This window comes from Brachycentrus maculatus, unplaced genomic scaffold (assembly GCF_059751285.1).
Source record: "Brachycentrus maculatus isolate JH-2025_06_01 unplaced genomic scaffold, ASM5975128v1 h1tg000984l, whole genome shotgun sequence".
In the NCBI taxonomy this organism is placed as follows: Eukaryota; Metazoa; Arthropoda; class Insecta; order Trichoptera; family Brachycentridae; genus Brachycentrus; species Brachycentrus maculatus.
The window spans coordinates 138,830-160,000 of NW_028281703.1; the positions used below are offsets into that span (position 1 = coordinate 138,830).

Here is a 21,171-nt window from a genome sequence, read left to right on the forward strand (position 1 = left end):
GGCGAATGTGAGAGGGAAAACAGAGCGTGGACGACCGAAAAATACTTTTCACGATCAGATCAATCAGAACCTAAAATATGGCGGTGTCAAAAGTCTGCGTAATCGGAGGGCATGTATGACTAGATGTATGGATGTGAAGGAGGCGAGGAGTGTATGTCAGGACAGAAGAGTGTGGCGTTCCATCCTCTCTGCCTACCCCTGCGGGGAAACGGCGTGATGGTAGTAGTAGTAGTAGTAAGAGAATATTTTATTATTTTTATTTTGCGACTTAAATCTGTTTTCGTTTTCTCCTTCTAACGAACACTGCTCGCTGGTATTAGGGTGGTATGATAATTAAGAATTATATACTGGAGGCAACAGGTTTATAATACGCTTAAATGATAATGGATGGATTCTGAATCATAATATTTATTACTAGCTAGCCTTGTCGCTGTGGCTCAGCGAGATCAAATGGAAAAGAAACCAAAAAGAATCATGTTTATACTATACAACATTTTTAGTGTCCAAACTCCTCTTTACAAATCGTAGTCATACAGGAGAAAGTGACCAAGTGCATTGTTTTACAAAAACGTGATCATTGACTATTTGATATCTTACTAGCTTAATATTGCCCTGAAAAAACCCAAGGGATTTTAAACTTGGAAGTATAATATATTGAATTGTTAAAAATGATTAACTGCATTGATGTTTATTTTGTTGCCAAGCAAAAGTGACTTAAATGGCCCTCCTGAACATTTTACGTTTCGGTAATTGGTCACTTTCTCCTGTACGACTACGAAATGTGGATTATCTCCAATTATAGGATTTATTTCTCATATTATTTTTTTTTAAATCTCAACATAGATGAAGAAGAATATGTTAGTCTGAGAATTAACGGGGCTTACGACTGTCATAGGCTGGTTAAGTGATCTCTTTACACGCGTGTAGCATTCACCAATTCTACCCATGATTAAAAACCACACTACTCAAATTCTTGGAAATCAATTTTAAATTATTAAAGTATAGTCCTCCTCCATAGAGTAGTGGTTTGCGCGCTAGGCTACCACGCTGGAGGTCCCGAGTTCAATTCCCAAGAGGATCAAAAGAAATATTAGTAATTTTACAATGTAATATTTATTTAATGCGACCTTGGACTGGTGCCTGAAGCGAAAGGCTAATCACCTTTCTTTTGTGTATTTAACAATCGAGATAACAATGCTTCTATACGATACAGTGTCCTATGCACCATTGGCTGCGGATAAGGGTTAGAAGAAGAAGATGAAATGATAGAGAACAATAATAAAAAAATAAAAACATTCTATGACTTCGTTGAAAATATTTTATAGCTGGATTTGGAATTAATCTGTATGTATATTTATATATTTATATATATATATATATATATATATATATATATATATATATATATATATATATATATATATATATATATATATATATATATATATATATATATATATATATATATATATATATATATATATATATATATATATATATATATATATATATATATATATATATATATATATATATATATATATATATATATATATATATATATATATATATATATATATATATATATATATATATATATATATATATATATATATATATATATATATATATAAATATATATATACATTTATATATATATATATATATGTATATATATATATATATATATATATATATATATATATATATATATATATATATATATATACATATATACATACACAGATATACAGGGCCTTCGACCTGTCATAGGCAAGTCAAGTGATCACCCTAGGATTTGTACACACATAAAATGTCAACATATTTAAGTGAAAAATCGCTGACATTTAAACCCCTCTTAGAATCGATTCCTGAACCTCCAGCACGGTAGCCGAACGCGCTAACCACTACACTGCGGAGGCGGGTGTGACCAACATTCGGGAGTTTTGTGATATTTGGTTCGATAAATCTTGTCAGTACTGTACGTATCGCTGCGCAAACCGCTATGGCTCAGATTTTACTGGCCAAACTGAACGGTGACATCTGTCGACGCCGGAGAGTGATTTATATCCAGAAAGTGGGCATTATAATGTAATAACAGCATGTATGAATAGCCCAGGGCTTCCCAAACTTTTCCAGTGTGCACGCCTCTAGAGTATATGTGGAGGTCCTCACCAAAACGTTACATTTCTATTATAAATGATTTTAAGTTATCAGGAATTCTAGCTTGTAAAATTGTTACGTTTTGGTGCGATTTAAAACTAACTAACTAACCATCACGCCGCTTCCCCGCAGGGTAGGCAGAGAGCATCGAACGCCACACCACTCTGTCTTTGCAAACTTTCTTCGCCTCTTCTACATTCATGCATCTCCTCATACTTACCCGACGATTACTACGACTCCTGACTCAGCCGCTTTCAAGTATTTGACATACCTGATTGCGCCAGGTGCGATTTAATGATTTCATATTGGTTTAACACAGGATTGAAAGACAGATTTACGTGGCGTTCTATTCTCTCTGCCCACCCCTGCGGGGAAGCGGTGTGATGGTTAGTTAGTTTTATGTTATTTTTTATAGTATGTTATTATATTATTTTTTTTCATTTAATATATTTACATTTTTATTTATAACATAATACATTTGAATCATTTATACATATGGAGAACTTTTATATTTCGATTCGCTGTGCCTCTCCATAAAAGAGTCTGTGCTCTTGTGCTTGGAGAGGGACTTACACTCGTGGTTTAATGTTATATAATAAAAGATATATTAGTTTTTTGGTATATTTTTTCAAGATTTAAATGTATAGAGCTTTAATTTTTTTCTTAAGCATTTTTATATCATCTATTTTTTTAATTTCTTTAGGGAGTTTATTGAAATGTTTGATTATATGAAGTATGTACATGCCATATGAACCCTAGAGGCTTGAAACTTAACATCTGAGATTTTAGTTGAAGCTTTGGAATAATGGAATTCAAATACATAAACAAAAAGTCTATTATAAATATTTTCCGATCATTTTGAACAATTTTTCTCGTAAATTTTTTTTCCGAATTAAAATTGCTATATTGTAATGACAAAAAAAACGTCACTTTGAATACGTTCACGAAAAAATCACCCGCCAAACTTTGATAATAAAACAAACAGTAATGTATTTTGTTGAAGAACTCCACACAGTCGTTCAACTTTGCTGAAACAATGTTTTTCGAACGCGGACTTTTGTCGAGAGCTCATGGATTCCTGGCACATGTTGTTTCGACAGACTGGCGAACGAAACTCATATCGCTCACTCCTTTCAACAACTTCAAATATCAAAAAACTTGATTTTTCAGGAGATCGTTTTTAAAGTTTAAAAATATAATAAAATATATTAAAAACAAATATCAATCCACTTATTGAACTTTTTACTGTGCAACAGATCTTTTTAGATAAAACCTGAATATTTTTTCACCATTTGAAAAATATTTAGCGTATTAAAAAAATAATAAAACAATACCCTTTCTACAAAATGCAAAAACAACACTTTCTGCCCTGTAGCGGGTAAATATTAAGCTAAAAATGTGCCGCTTTTGCTGGGATGTAGTACATTTTCTGGGCATTCCGAAAATAACTGAAAATTGACGATTTTTGATATATGACGTTGTTGAAAGGAGTGAACGATATGTTCTTCGCCAATACCAGAAGGTAAACCTAAAATCGGTCAATATTTAGAGACAAAAAATGACGATTTTGCCTAGCCTCCATGGTGTAATGGTTAGCGTGTTTAGTTACCGTGCTGGAGGTCCCGGGTTTGATTCCCAGGGGGGTTGAATATAAATATTAGTGATTTTACACTCTAATACTTAATATTAAAATTGATTATTATCATGTACTGGTACCTGAAGTGCAGGAGTCATCACCTTGCCTTCTTGTAAGTAACGATCAAGATAATCTGCGTAAATACGACGCAGTGCCCTATGTACCATTGGGTGCAGATAAGGGTTAGAAAACAAATAAAATGCACCATTTTTGCAACAAAAAATCTACAGTAATGTATAAGCATACACATACATCTGAACTTTTAAAAAATAATTAGAGAACGAATGACGAACGGAGATGTGCTAAGCGCGATGTCACGTGACCACCATTGGCGGTGAAATGATTATAGGAAAGGGGCTTTGGAGTTTTTACCTTTCGGGAAAGTTTGCTAGAACAAGTATGTAGTATCTACAGCACATACGGACGTATAAATCCAGTGGCGCATCGAGGGATTACATGGGCCAATACGGTGACACTAAAACTATGTTCATCTTAATCTAGACAGCTACGATGTAAAAACAATTAACTTTGGCTTTGAGTTCATCAAAATTATTCGTGTCGGATTGTGGTCCCGTGGTTAGTGTCGCGGACTCTTAGTAACTAAACTAACTAACCATCACGCCGCTTCACTGCAGGGGTAGGCAGAGAGAATAGAACGCCACACCACTCTGTCTTTGCAAACATTCTTCCCCTTCACGTTCATGCATCTCCTCATACATACCCGCCGATTTTTTCGACTCCTAACCTGACCGCTTTCAAGTATTTGGCATACCTGATCGTGCCAAGTTTTTCTTGGTCTTCCTCTGCTCCTTTTTCCAATTACATTCGCCTCATAAATTTGTTTTACCGTTCTTTCCTCACCCATTCGTTCTACATGTCCAAACCATTTCAACACACCTTGTTTGTTTCTCATTTATGTGATTATAATCCAGGATTCTTTGCCTCTTCTACATTCATGCATCTCCTCATACATGCCCGACGATTATTACGACTCCTGACCCGGCCGCTTTCAAGTATTTGATATACCTGATTGTGCCAAGTTCTCTGCGGTCTTGACAGAGTCGCGGACTCTTGTTTCTTTAACTATTTTTTATTTATTATTACTTTTGTCCGCCTCCGTAGTGTAATAGCCAGCACGCTCGGCTACCGTTCTGGAGGTCCCGGGTTCTATTCCCAGGGGGGGGGGTCAAATAAATAAAAGTGATTTTTTCACTCTAATATTTATTCAATATTACTGGACCTGAAGCGGAGGGCTGAGCACCTCTCCTTCATATGTAAACGATCAAGGTAACAATGCGTTTATATGACACAGTGCCATATGCACCATTGGGGTGCGGATAAGGGTTTTATTTTATTATTAATATATATTTGATATTACTCTGGATTGGCACCTGAAGCGGAGGGCTGATGGCCTTTCATTAGTGTGTTAACTTTCAGGATAAAGCTGCGTTTATATGATGCAGTGCCCTGTGCACCATCGGGGGCGGATGAGGGTTAGAAGAAGAAGAAGTATTATATAATTATTTTTTATTTTGAGTTAAGAATGAAAGTAAAATAACGAACCACACAAATGTAGGATTAATTTCATAAATAAATGACGCAGTGCCCTATGCACCATTGTGGTGCGGATAAGGTTATTATATTTATTATTTGTTTGTAAATAACAATAATACTTGACAATGGCAGAAACATCCTTTCACTGGGTTACTTCCAAATAAAAAAAAATTATATTAAAAAAATTAATCGAAGCCAATGCCTTCTCGGAGACCGGTATCTGCGTACAGTAGTCAGATGTACTATCATTTTGCTACTGAGGCGAACGAAATATACGCTATTTACGACAGTATATACAGTAGATAGGATAATTTGTATCTGTCAGTAATATGTATACACAGGTAAAGCGTCTAGAGCGACGGTTCCAAAACTTTTGCGGCGACGGAACCTTTTTCAAAAAGCGAATAATTTACGACCGTCCTAACCTATGGCGCGGAAACAATGACTCTGACCAAGCAATCCTCCCATAAGTTGCAAGTTGCACAGAGGAGCATGGAGCGAATTTTGCTTGAAATAACATTAAGACACAGAAAAAGGAAGGATTGGATCCGACACCAGACACAGGTCTGTGACGTGGTAGAGTGAAGTGGAAATGGGCCGGCCTAGTCCCAGGGCTCCGCGGCGCACACTTTGAGAACCGCTGGTCTGGAACAATTTCGTGCCCGTTGAAATTAATTTTCCCAGCTAAAGGGGAAGTTTATTGGCGGTTCCGTTGCTGATATTCCTGCTACGGGCCTGTGTTGGCGAGGCGGCTAGTTTTTTCTTTGCTTTGAGAGTAGCAGCTGGATCCAGTTCGGATGCGGTTTGTAAAGCGGAAACGACTGTAAAAGTTGGCTTCAGTTCCGGCAGCTGGAGGCTGGAGGCGACGCCATTTTGGAAAAATTTTCACTGCATTTGCGCGGGATTTTTGTTTATTTATTATTTTAATTATTAAATACATGTAGTTACATTTTTCAACATCTCAACATAGATGAAGAAGAATATGAATAGGCTGGTTTAATTGATCACTTTACACACGTGTAACATTCACTTATTCTACCCATGATTGACAACCACATTACTCAATTTCTTGGAATTTCTATATATATATATAAATATATATATATATATATATATATATATATATATATATATATATATATATATATATATATATATATATATATATATATATATATATATATATATATATGTAATAAAATAACTAGGTACCTACCTATACATTTTATTAAGTACTTATAAATAGTACCTACATAAAACAGTTCTACCACCAGATGTCGCATGCGTCGCACAGAATTAAACAAAAGAGATCCGATGGAAAAAATATAATATTATTAATTGTCAGAATCATATAGATATAAAAAATATTGTAAAGATTAATTAAGAATAAACTTTTATTGTCGTTTCTTTAATAACAAAGCAACACATTGTTTATTTTATTATTATACACCCACTTTACATATTATTTACACGCAATTTACAAAAGAAAAATATTACCACGTTATAAAACGACAATTTTGTTAATTGGAAATGGATTATGAAACACTAGATGTATTAAAACAATTACTACAATATGTTCGGAGTGAGAGAGAAAAATTAGAAGATGATCAAAGAAAACGATTAGAAGATAATCAAAGAAGACGTGGAAATCTAAGAACTAGTGATAAAATTAAAGATAAAAGTCCATGTAAGATTTGTGAAAACTTAAATAAGGGAACTCGATATCACCCTGAAGCAACGTGCTGGTTTAAAACAAAGGAGGATGATAAGATTAATAATAAAAACGAAGATTTACAAATTACACAGAAACATTGCTTGAAAAATGAAAATAAAAATAATGTGCAAAAAATTTCTACAAAATATAAAATAAAATACACTCCAGAAAAGAAGAATTTCGAAGCAGATTGTGTGAGCAGGAATCCAGTATTAGAATCGAAGGAAAATGCAAATGAACAATTAAAAGTTGTGAATTTGGTTAAATTAGAAGATATTTTAAAAGATCAGAATAAAAATGAAGACATACAAATAACACAGAAACAGTGCTTGAAAAATGAAAATAAAAATAAAGTAGAAAAAACTTCTACGAAAGATAAAATAAAATATACTCCAGGAAAGAAGAATTTAGAAGTAGATTGTCTAAGCAGGAATCCAGTATTAAAATCGAATGAAAATGCAGATGAACAATTAAAAGTTGTAAATTTGGTTAAATTAGAAAATAATTTAAAAGATCAGAATAAAAATAAAGACATACAAATAACACAGAAACAGTGCTTGAAAAATGAAAATAAAAATAAAGTAGAAAAAACTTCTACGAAAGATAAAATAAAATATTCTCCAGGAATGAAGAATTTAGAAGTAGATTGTCTAAGCAGGAATCCAGTATTAAACTCGAATGAAAATGCAGATGAACAATCAAAAGTTGTAAATTTGGTTAAATTAGAAGATACTTTAAGAGATCAGAATAAAAATGAAGGAATTCAAAAGAAAAAACAAATGGATTGAAAAAAAACTGTGTCTACTTTAAAAGGGTCAAGAAGAAGAAAAAAAAGAAAGAAAAAAAGAACGGAAAAAAGAAAAAAAAAGAAAGAAAGAAAAAATAAACAAGAAAGAAAAAAAAGAAGGAAAAAAGAAAGAAAAAAAAAAAAAACTTTATCATATCACTAAACTTATACCAGTCCCTTCACTACAAGAAGATGATCCGGAGGACGAGTGAAAATTTTACTGTGAATTTTCATCCCCAAGGGGGGAGATGTAATAAAATAACTAGGTACCTACCTATACATTTTATTAAGTACTTATAAATAGTACCTACATAAAACAGTTCTACCACCAGATGTCGCATGCGTCGCACAGAATTAAACAAAAGAGATCCGATGGAAAAAATATAATATTATTAACTGTCAGAATCATATAGATATAAAAATTATTGTAAAGATTAATTAAGAATAAACTTTTATTGTCGTTTCTTTAATAACAAAGCAACACATTGTTTATTTTATTATTATACACCCAATTTACATATTATTTACACGCAATTTACAAAAGAAAAATATTACCATGTTATATATATATATATATATATATATATATATATATATATATATATATATATATATATATATATATATATATATATATATATATATATATATATATATATATATATATAATATATATATATATATATATATATATATATATATATATATATATATATATATATATATATATATATATATATATATATATTTATATATATATATACATGTATATGTATATATATATACATATATATATATATATATATATATATATATATATATATATATATATATATATATATATATATATATATATATATATATATATATATATATATATATATATATATATATATATATATATATACATACATATGATTTAATTTCAAAACATTGTAGGTACTTGAATCACTAGAATTTTTACTAGAGACATCTATTGGTGAGATGAAGAAGCTTTTTTAATGAGCAAAATCTCGTATATTAGCATGTGAGGTCCGAATTCTGGATTATAATCACACACATGAGAAACGCAGAAAGTATCCTTTTCATTTTATTATATAATTTGACCAGATAAATTTATTAATAAACTTTTTGAGTGTGTCCAAATACTTGTTTACAAATCAGATTTGTGAACAAGTATTTGGACACACTCAAAATGTCGTAGTTACATTTTTTAAAACAATTTGATGCAATTTCTACTTAATACAATCATATAATTTTAGTTGCTCTGAGCCTCTGAGCTCTTGTGATTGAAGAGGGACTTTCTTTTTCTTTTTTGGAATTAAAGTATTTATATTGCATATGTTATGAACGCCGATTTTTGTAAAATTTCATTAAATATGTATTTTTTTCAGGAGATCATGGCAGAGACGATGAAGACCGAGCAGTTCCCATCAATTTACATATTGGACTCACATTATCTATATAAGGTAAAACCAATTATTTTATACACATTTTTAATTTTTTCGCACTAAGCACTTTTTGGTCTTCACGCTATAAATGTGTTTATATATATATTTATTTTTTATTTATTGTTTCGGCATTAACTTTGTGGTAAGACATGTTACAATGATTAAAGAAAACACTTGTTTTTAACCACTTGAGTTTTATTATAGACTACATGTTTTAGAACTTCAACTTCCATCATTCAGGTCTGTATAGTAACTAAAATATAAAATATAGAATTGTTTTATAAATAAGGAGAGGGAAAAGTTAGGGGGAGGGGGTTAGTCAAGGGGCGGAGTTTGAAAACAAAGGAAAAATGGAAAGCAAAGGTGAAGAATTTTGAAAGAATATATTATTTAATAAATTATGATTAGAATTTAGGTTTTTTTGGATTTCTAAATTCAATTAATTATAATTCTAAATTAAATAAAGATAATTCATAATTTGGCCTTTATATGGAACAAAGTGTAATAATTTTAATTTATGAGAGTGAAATGAGTGATTATTATACAACTCAAGTGGTAAAAAACAAGTGTTTTCTTTAATCATTAAATGTATATATATATATATATATATATATATATATATATATATATATATATATATATATATATATATATATATATAAATATAAATATAAATATAACAATATTTTATCTGCTCTAGGCTTCGACGGATGAATATTTACTATAATGTAATTGTAGTGTTGGGATAACCAACCCCAAATCGTGGGGCGGAACGTCACCCGCATACAGATTAGTCTGGGGTCTCAGAGGGGGCTCAACCCTGACCGGAGGGGTCGTGGGGGTCCGGCTAGATTCCCAATTTTCGCACAGATTAACCTTTCTGTACTGTCGGAATATTTGATGTGATTCAGAAATATCTCGAGTACCATTGTTATCTATGTAAATAAGTATAAAAATTTATGTAAAATATTTATAATATAAAAATTATAAAAATGATTATTTTCAACATTATAGGTCCTAAAACAAACCATATCCAAAAAAAACAATTACTCAACAGCACATCTCAGTCTTTTCTTGGAAGTTCTATATATATGGTCCAATTTCGAAACATTGTGCTTGTGTCACTAGAATTTCACATTGTTTGAATATATCGCTCACTCCTGTCAAGAACGTCATAAATCAAAAATCGTCAATTTTCAGTAGTGCATGTTTTCGGAATGCCCAGAAAATGTACTATATCCCAGCAAAAGCGGTAAATTTTTAACTAAATATTTACCCGCTACAGGGCAGAAAGTGTTGTTTTTGCATTTTGAAGAAAAGGTATTGTTTAATTATTTTTTGAAATATACTAAATATTTTTCAAATGGAGAATAAACATTCAGGTTTTACCTAAAAAGATCTGTTGCACAGTAAAAAGTTCAATAAGTGGCTTGATATTTATTTTTAATACATTGTATCATATTTTCAAACTTTATAAACGTTCTCCTAAAATACCAAGTTTTTTGATTTATGACGTTCTTGAAAGAAGTGAGCGATATGAAGGTATAAACTTTAGATATTTTAATAAAACGAAAAACGGACACCGCTATACGTCATCAAATTTTACGTCATCGGGTGTGTTATGGGGCGTGTCCCTTTATGTATCTGCTTTATAGAGCTGTAATAGTAGCAGTGTGAATTCGTTTCTGTGACGTCATTCGTTACCAACCGACGAAAACAACGATTTTACGAAGACGAATTTTGAAAAGAAAATGATGAAAGAAAATATTGATTATATCGGGTGTTATAAACACTTTACGAGCCTTACACAATCTTTTATAGGTTGAGTATGTTAAATTAGATATTCTTATCGAGTGATAATACCCTGTTATTTTTTGACATCTCATCAAAGATGAAGAAGAATATGATAGTCTGGGCATTTACAGGGCTGACGACCGTCATAGGCTGGTGATCACTTAACACACGGGTGACATTCACCAATTCTACCCATTATTGACAACCACACTACTCAAAGTCTTGCAAGTTATATATGAACTAATTTCTTCTTCATCTTTGATGAGATGTCAAAAAATAATTTAAAAATAACTCCTGTAATTGGAGATAATCACGATTTTGTGAACAAGCATTTGGACACACTCAAAATAAAGTCTTGGAAGCTCTATACATATGATTCAATACGAAACATTGTGCTTGTATCACAAGAATTTCACTAGAGACATCTATTGGTGAGATGAAAGAAGATCTTTTTATCGAACACAAACTCTTATATCAGTATGTTAGGTCCAAATCCTGAATTATAATCACATACATGAAAACGCCAGAAAATATTATTTTCATTTTTCTAAGTTGGAAATTTCTTTGTTGAAAATTTATCTCAATAACGTACTCATACAGGAGAAAGTGACCAAGTGCATTGTTTTACAAAAACGTGATCATTGACTATTTGATATCTTGCTAGCTTAATATTGCCCTGAAAAAATCTCAAAGGATTTTAAACTTATAATATACTTATTGACTAGTTAAAAATGACTAACTGCATTGGTACTTATTTATTTTTTTACAAAAATGTTAATAAAATTAGTATATAACCACTCACCGAGATTTTTACGTCTACCGGTTTCGAGACGTACCCGTCTCTTCGTCAGGACAATCACTAACACAGCATGCAAACAATACTACCCTTCACGCTGTGTTAGTGATTGTCCTGACGAAGAGACGGGTACGTTTTGAAACCGGTAGACGTAAAAATCTCCGTGAGTGGTTATATACTAATTTTATTAACATTTTTGTAAAAAAATAAATAAGTAAAAATGACTAACCACAAAGTAAATGCTTTAAATATTAATAATATTGAGAATAACTGCATTGGTGTTTATTTTCATGCCAAGCAAAAGTGACTTAAATGGCCCTCTTGAACATGTTTTGGTAGTTGGTCACTTTCTCCTGTACGACTACGATATGTGCACAAATGTAAAATATGAAATTCGTACAAACATCGAGGTTCCAGTGCAAGTTTCCAGCTCGATTCATTTCCAGCATCACAAAACAGGTCACGAAGTATTGTTTCGACGAACGGAATTCCATAAATTGAGCTGTTTGTAACGATTCCAATTGCAGAACCTTGTGGAACTCCACCGGGTATATTGTATGTCTACGAATATTTCAAAACATTGTAACAGGAAACCATAGTCTGAAAAAATGTTTTCTTCATTTAAAAAAAAATAGGATATATATAAATAGTATATAAAAATATAATAAAAAAATAGTTCAGAATGAACTGTGTGGTTGTCGATAGGGTATTATCACTCAGGGGGGAACGTCTCATTTAACGTACTCAACCTATAATTTATTGTGTAAGGCTCGTGAAGTGTTTATAACACCCGATATAATCAATATTTTTATTGGTGATTTTCTTTTGCAAAATTCGTCTTCGTAAAAACGTTGTTTTCGTAAGTTGGTAACGAATGAAGTCACAGAAACGAATCCACATTACTACTACTATCACAGCGCTATGAAGCAGATACAAGCAGGGATACGCCTCATAACACACCCGATAACGTAAAATAAAAATAAAAACATTTAAAAAAACGATTGACAATTATAAGCCAATGAAATAATTCCACATTTATGTTTTGATACTGTTACATATTATAATAATAAAATAATAAAACCCTTATCCGCAACCCAATGATGCATAGGGCACTGCGTCATATAAACGCAGTGTTATCTTGATCGTTTACACATGAAGGAAAGGTGATCAGCCCTCCGCTTCAGGTACCAGTCCAGGGTAATAATATTGAATAAATATTACAGTGAAAAAATCACTTATATTTATTTTACCCGCCTTGAGAATCGAACCCGGGACCTCCAGAACGGTAGCCGAGCGTGCTGACCATTACACTACGGAAGCGGACATTAAACGGAGGCGGACGGATCGTTATATATTAAGAGAGAAAAAAAAGGAAGGAGGGTGTGTGTGCGTGTGTTTTTAATGTGTAATATTATTATTTATAATAATTTTTTTTAAATATTCTTATGAGCGTTTGTGGTACAAGGAACACTTGATCGGAAAAAAATAATAAAATCAAATAAATTTGCGGTACATGCAAGACTCAAGTCATTACAAGAACCCTATTATTCTGTCTGAAATCCTTCTGGATACCGTTCCAAGGAAAATCCTGTTAATCCTCGCGCAAACTGTAGTTAAACTCTAATCTCGGATTACCCCCGCCATGCGGGAGGGTTTAACCGGCGCTCTGTCGTAACTGCCAACCGACAAATTGGGGCATTAAGGAGAATTAAATAATATGTAATTTTACTTGTATTGTAAATATTCATTAGCTCGTTAGCTTTTTGCTTAAGCAAATTGAACACAGAGACAATGAACACCTCGGGAATTAAAATTTACACGTCTTACGACCTGTCTTGGCTAATTAATCTTCTTCCTTATCCTTATCCGACGCAGTGCCCTATGCTCCTAATGGTGCATAGGGCACTGCATCGTATCAATGCAGAGTTGTCTTGTTCGTTAAATACACGAAGGAAAGGTGATCACTCCTACGCTTCAGGTACCATTCCAGGGCGATATTAAATAATTATTGGGCTGAAAAATCACTGATATTTATTTTGACCCTCTGTGGAATATATAAATATATATATATATATATATATATATATATATATATATATATATATATATATATATATATATATATATATATATATATATATATATATATATATATATATATATATATATATATATATATATATATATATATATATATATATATATATATATTATATATATATACATATATATATATATATATATATATATATATATATATATATAATATATATATATATATATATATATATATATATGTACATATATATATATATATATATATATATATATATATATATATATATATATATATATATATATATACATATATTTATATATATATGTACATATTCGTTTTTTTATATTAAAATATAATCGAAATATAATCAGAGTAAGACTGATGAAAACTTGGCATGGTCAAGTATTTTTAATGGAATAATCAGCGGGTATGTATGAGGAGATGCATGGATGTGGAAGAGGCGAAGATTGATTGCAAATTCAAATAGGTGTGGCGTTCTATTCTCTCTGCCTACCCCTGCGGAAAGCGACGTGCTGCTTTATTAGCTAGGCTGATCGAATGATAAATTGATCTTTACCATGAGAAAATTTACCATAATTTTCTAATATTATGGTAAATTTGATAGTTGCTTCTCGTTGGATGGGACAAGGTAGAAAGTGAATTAATTAAAAGTCCAGGTGTAATTATTTTATTATAAAACCTTTATACTGTGAATTGTTATTGTACCTATTGTATGTCATGTATATAATCTAATAAATTAGTAAAAACAAATAATAATAAATAAATAAAATTGTATTAACATGCAAGTATTTCGGCTCAACACAGGCCATGCCTAAAGAGCCGTTATACATATCGCTCACTCCTTTCAAGAACGTCATAAATCAAAAAACTTGATTTTTCAGGAGAACGTTTTGAAAGTTTAAAAATACAACTGAATGTATAAAAATAAATATCAAGCCACTTACTGAACTTTTTACTGTGCAACAGATATTTTTAGGTAAAACCTGAAGGTTTTTTCTCCATTTGAAAAATATTTAGTATATTTAAAAAAATAATTAAACAATACCTTTTCTTCAAAATGCAAAAACAACACTTTCTGCCCTGTAGCGGGTAAATATTTAGTTAAAAATATGCCTCTTTTGCTGGGATATAGTACATTTTCTGGGCATTCCGAAAACATGTACACCTGAAAATTGACGATTTTTATTTATGACGTTCTTGAAAGCAGCGAGCGATATATATTAGTATTTTTTAAATGTATCTATGAAATAAATAAAGATCGCCTCCGTAGTGTAATGGTCAGTACGCTTGGCTACCGTTCCGGAGGTCCCGGGTTCGATTCCCAAGGGGGGTAAAATAAATATAAGTGATTTTTCACTGTCATATTTACTCAATATTACCCTGGACTGGTACCTGGAGCGAAGGGCTGATCACCTTTCCTTCATGTGTAAACGATTGAGATAACACTGCGTTTATATGAAGCAGTGCCCTATACACCATTGGGGTGCGGATAAGGGTTTTATTATTATTATGAAATAAATAAATAAAAATAATAAAGGACCTTTTAAGGGCTAGTTAAAGAAGGTGTATTGACCTGATTTTAGTATAATACATAGTTTTAGCATTTTTAAGGGTAATACGAGCCCATCCTGGAACCGAACCTCTAGTGTTATATTTATTGCTCCATTATTCGCGGAAAGGTGGCATTTCGTAGACAGGGAAAATAATGACAGACATTACGGAAGGGTGCAGGCGTCACGAATTGGGTCGTATCTGCAAAAACAATATCTTCTTCATAGCCTTTTTGATAGTACAATAATTGACGTCCGAGTTTTCCTGTAAAATGGGCTCTTTATATATGATTTTTTTTTTGCAAACGCAATCTGTATATTATGGAGATAGACTTACTAACTAACCATCACGCCGCTTCCCCGCAGGGGTAGGCAGGGAGAATAGAACGCCACACCACTCTGCCTTTGCAAACATGCATCTCCTCATACATACCCGCCGATTATTTCGACACCTGACCTGACTGCTTTTAAGTATTTGGCATACCTGATCGTGATAAGTTTTTCTCGGTCTTCCTCTACTCCTTTTTACAATTACATTCGCCTCATAAATTTATTTTACCGTTTATTCCTCACACATTCGTTTTACATGTCCAAACCATCTCAACACACCTTTCTTAATTTTATGGATAGTACTTATCTCTATAAAATTATTGTCCGCCTCCGTAGTGTAATGGTCAGCACGCTCGGCTACCGTTCTGGAGGTCCCGGGTTCGATTCCCAAGGGGGGTAAAATAAATATAAGTGATTTTTTCACTGTAATATTTATTCAATATTACCATCGACTGGTACCTGAAGCGGAGGGCTGATCACCTTTCCTTCATGTGTAAACGATTAAGATAACACTGCGTTAATATGACACAGTGCCCTATGCACCATTGGGGTGCGAATAAGGGTTTTATTATTATTATTATTATTATACTTATCTCAGCCTTACACGCTTTCCTTATATCACCATTTGAACATCTATCACACATCGTTTTGTCGCACATTCTTCAAAGCTACTTGTGTTATTATGAAGATAGAAATTGTGTAAAAATAATTTTTTTAAAACATCTCTTTTTAATAGTTTGAGATTATGACAAAATTACATACAAATATCCACACATCGCTCACTCCTTTCAAAAAATCGTAAATTTTCAGTTGTGCGTGTTTTCGGAATGCTCAGGAAATGTACTATATCCCAGCAAAAGAGGCATATTTTTAACTTAATATTTACCCGCTACAGGGCAGAAAATGTTGTCTGCATTTTGAAGAAAAGTATTGTTTAATTATTTTTTTAAATAAATTAAATATTTTTCTAATGGAGAAAAAACCTTCAGGTTTTACCTAAAAAGATCTGTTGCACATCAAAAACTTTAATAAGTGGCTTGATATTTATTTTTAATACATTGTGTTTTATTTTTAAACTTTAAAAACGTTCTCCTAAAAAATCAAGTTTTTTTATTCATGACGTTCTTGAAAGGAGTGAGCGACATGTCATTGCTATACAAATTGCATCATACCAATTGACAGATGGACTTGGACGTTCATTTACGTCCATACTCACGGAAAGGTTCATATGTGTCAGAAATGAAGGCCCTAAGGAGCATATCGGGCAGGAGTCTTCGTGATAGAGTGAGAAATGCCAGGATAAGGGAAATATGCGAGATGGAAGATGTCGTTAGGTGGGGAAGGCAACGAAGGAGACAATGGTATGCGCGTGTAAGGAAAATGGGACCATGTAGACTCCCCCACATTGCTCTGTACGTCCAAGGTAGACGACCCCGGGGCAAACCACATATCGCTCGCTCCTTTCAAGAACGTCATAAATCAAAAAACTTGATTTTTCAGGAGGACGTTTTTAAAGTTTAAAAATATAATACAATGTATTAAAAATAAATATTAAGCCACTTATTGAACTTTTTACAGTGCATCAGATCTTTTTAGGTAAAACCTGAATGTTTTTTCTCCATTTGAAAAATATTTAGTATTTAAAAAAAATAATTAAACAATACATTTTCTTCAAAATTCAAAAACAACACTTTATGCCCTGTAGCGGGTAAATATTAAGTAAAAAATATGCCACTTTTGCTGGGATATAGTACATTTTCTGGGCATTCCGAAAACATGCACAGCTGAAAATTGACGATTTTTGATTTATGACGTTCTTGAAAGGAGTGAGCGATATGACAAATCTTAAAAAAAAAAATTACACACAATTTTTTTAAATTGTCGTTTCTTTTCATCTGCGTCGTTCTTTTGTGTTAAAGGTATTGTATTTTTGTATTTTGGATGTATTGAAACTTTTTTTAAATAGGCCACAAGGCTTACACTAAGAAAAAGAAGAAGAAGAAGAAGAAAATGTAAAAATAACTCCTATGCGGAGAAACCCAGATTTATGGACAAATATTTGGACACACTCAAAATATTGTGTATTAAACTAATATTTTACATAATTTGATGCAGTGCTTTGTGCATCATTGGGTGTGCGTAGCGGTTAGTATCAGCAGTAATTTCTTATATTTTCTAGTTCCGACGTTATTTGTTGAGCGTGCCAAAAGGGCTCGTTTTAAGAACATCAGTCAGGGTGAAAAATGAGGCCAGCTGTATGATGGGAGATTTCTTGCTCGAGAGAATTTCCTATGTAGCAAGTAAGCCTTCCAGAATCAGTGACCAAAGTCTCCTTGATTACATTTGAGTGATTTATTACAATTAATATTTCAGCCGCGATTGAAATCTGGATGGTATTTTGAGGTTGAAAAGATGTTACTCTTGGGAGAACAAAATATGAGTAATATCGGATTTGTTACTCTTTGAGGTCAAAATGAGTAATATCGGATTTGTTACTTTTGGAGATTAAAATATGAGTAATATCGGATTTGTTACTCTTTGAGATTAAAATATGAGTATTATCGGATTTGTTACTTTTGGAGATCAAAATATTAGTAATATCGGATTTGTTACTCTTTGAGATTAAAATATGAGAAATATCGGATTTGTTACTCTTCGAAATTAAAATATGAGTATTATCGGATTTGTTACTTTTGGAGATCAAAATATTAGTAATATCGGATTTGTTACTCTTTGAGATTAAAATATGAGAAATATCGGATTTGTTACTCTTTGAAATTAAAATATGAGTATTATCGGATTTGTTACTTTTGGAGATCAAAATATTAGTAATATCGGACTTGTTACTCTTTGAGATGAAATTAGGATGAAAGTAGACTGAATGCAGTCGAAATGCGATCTCTCAGAAAAATGTGCGACAAAACGATGTATGATAGATGTGCGAATAGTGAAATAAGGAAGGAATGCAAAGCTGAGATAAGCATTATCGATAAAATTAAGAACGGTATTTTGTGATGGTTTGGACATGTAGAACGAATGAGTGAGGAAAGAACGGTAAAACAAATTTATGAGGCGAATGTTATTGGGAAAAGTAGCAGAGGAAGACCGAGAAAAACCAAATGCCAAATACTTGAAAGTGGTCAGGTTAGGAGTCGTAACAATCGGCGGGTATGTATGAGGAGATGCATGAACGTGGAAGAGGGGAAGAATGTTTGCAAGGACAGAGTGGTGTGGCGCTCTATTCTCTCTGCTTACCCCTGCGGGAAGCGGCGTGATGGTTAGTTAGTTAGTTAGTTACTCTTTGAGATCAAAACATGAGTTATATCGGATTTGATACTATTCGAGATCAAAATATGAGATACATCGGATATGTTAGTAATCGAATTTATGGGGTGAATGTGATTGGTAATAGAAGCAGCGGAAGACCTCCTAAAAGCAGTGCCTATCCTAACTTACCCACGTGACATATAAAAACGCAACCAATACCTACCCTACCTTACTAAGAAGTACCCATTTTATTTTACTGCCTATCTCTACTGCTTACCCTAGTAAGTAGTACCAGCTTACCTCACTACCTACCTCTACCAACTACCCGAATTAATTCTCTGTGTACGTCACTGGGTGCCCTATGCACCATTCAAGCGCTGATTGCGATCAAAGAAAAATGAGACATGCTTCGTTTTGATTGAATACCGATACAAGAAAAAATTGGCGATGGGGTTAGCTAGGCTGTACTGTTAGAGCTGCCAGTGACAAGATGTCAGATACATCAATCTATGGGTGACATATATACAGGGTGGCGCAAAACTAATCACCCTATCGGAAGATGTCATAATTTTTGCAAATGGCGTTGTACGTCAATAATGTTTGACATTTGTGAACGAGACAGCTGCAGTATACAAACGAATTGATAAAACGGGCACAGATGTGTATCGTCACTGGCGGCAGCCACATGACGTATATCATATTTTGTACTCAACAAAAAAATTCACTACTCAAAAGCATTCGTTTTTATTTAAATAAAACGTTATTTACTAATAAGATTGGATGACTGATTGTGCGCCACATTGAATTTGTTTATATACCGCAGCTGTCTAGTTTACAATAGTCGAATATGATTGACGTACGACCCCATTTACAAAAATTATAACATCTTCCAATAGGGTGATTTATTTTGCGCCACCCTAAATTTGTTTGTATACCGCAGCTGTCTAGTTTACAAATGACAGATACGACTGCAATTGCAAAAATTATAGCATCTTCCCGTGATTTATTTTGCGCCACCCTAAATTTGTTTGTATACCGCAGCTGTCTAGTTTACAAATGACAAAAAACGACTGACGTACGACACCATTTGTAAAAAATATAACGTCTTCCGATAGTGATTATCTTTGCCCCATCCTGTAGCATAGTGGATATTGTTATTTCATTTGTAACGTTCTGAGTCAATAAATCTGAATTACGTGAAAAATCGCATGGATCCATGAAAACCTGAAAAATGCCGCCTGAAAACCTGAAATGGACTTTTTCGCATTTTTCTTTCATGATATTCCGATCGAGGTCAAATCTATGAACACAAATAATGGTATGAATGATGAAGACATTTTTTATATGGAATTTGATAGAATATCGCAAAAAGGAATAAAACAGCAGCTAAATTTCTTTTTCCAATTTTATTTTCTTTCACCAGCGATCGTGCTTTGTCGTTACCGACATCATCGGACTGATTTATATATTTTTTGACATTTAAACAAAGAAGAAGAAAATGGAACTCTGGGAATTTACAGGGCTTATATGCTGGTTTAAGTGATCACTTCACAAACGTGAACAATTAATTTAAACATTTACAAATTCTATCCATGATTGACAGCCACACAACCACTAATTCTTGGAAGTTCTCTCTATATATATATATATATACCAAATATGATTTAATTTTGAAATTTTACTACTGTTCACTAGAATTATCTCTATCTATATACATATATATATATATATATATATATATATATATATATATATATATATATATATATATATATTATATATATATATATATATATATATATATATATATATATATATATATATATATATATATTATATATATATATATATATATATATATATATATATATATATATATATATATAATATATATATATATATATATATATATATATATATATATATTTATATATATATATATATATATATATATATATATATAAATATATATATATATATATATATATTTATATATATATATATATATATATATATATATATATATATATATATATATATATATATATA

At 31.9% G+C, this 21,171-nt stretch overlaps 1 long non-coding RNA gene across 1 annotated transcript in view; it reads left to right on the forward strand.

Moving 5' to 3' along the window:
• LOC148299733 (uncharacterized) overlaps positions 1-21,171 on the forward strand; it is an 81,370-nt gene that overhangs the window by 50,147 nt on the left and 10,052 nt on the right. Inside the window, exon 2 of the long non-coding RNA XR_015839037.1 lies at positions 9,249-9,323. This is a non-coding gene — a long non-coding RNA (uncharacterized LOC148299733). The remainder of the gene's footprint in view (positions 1-9,248; positions 9,324-21,171) is intronic.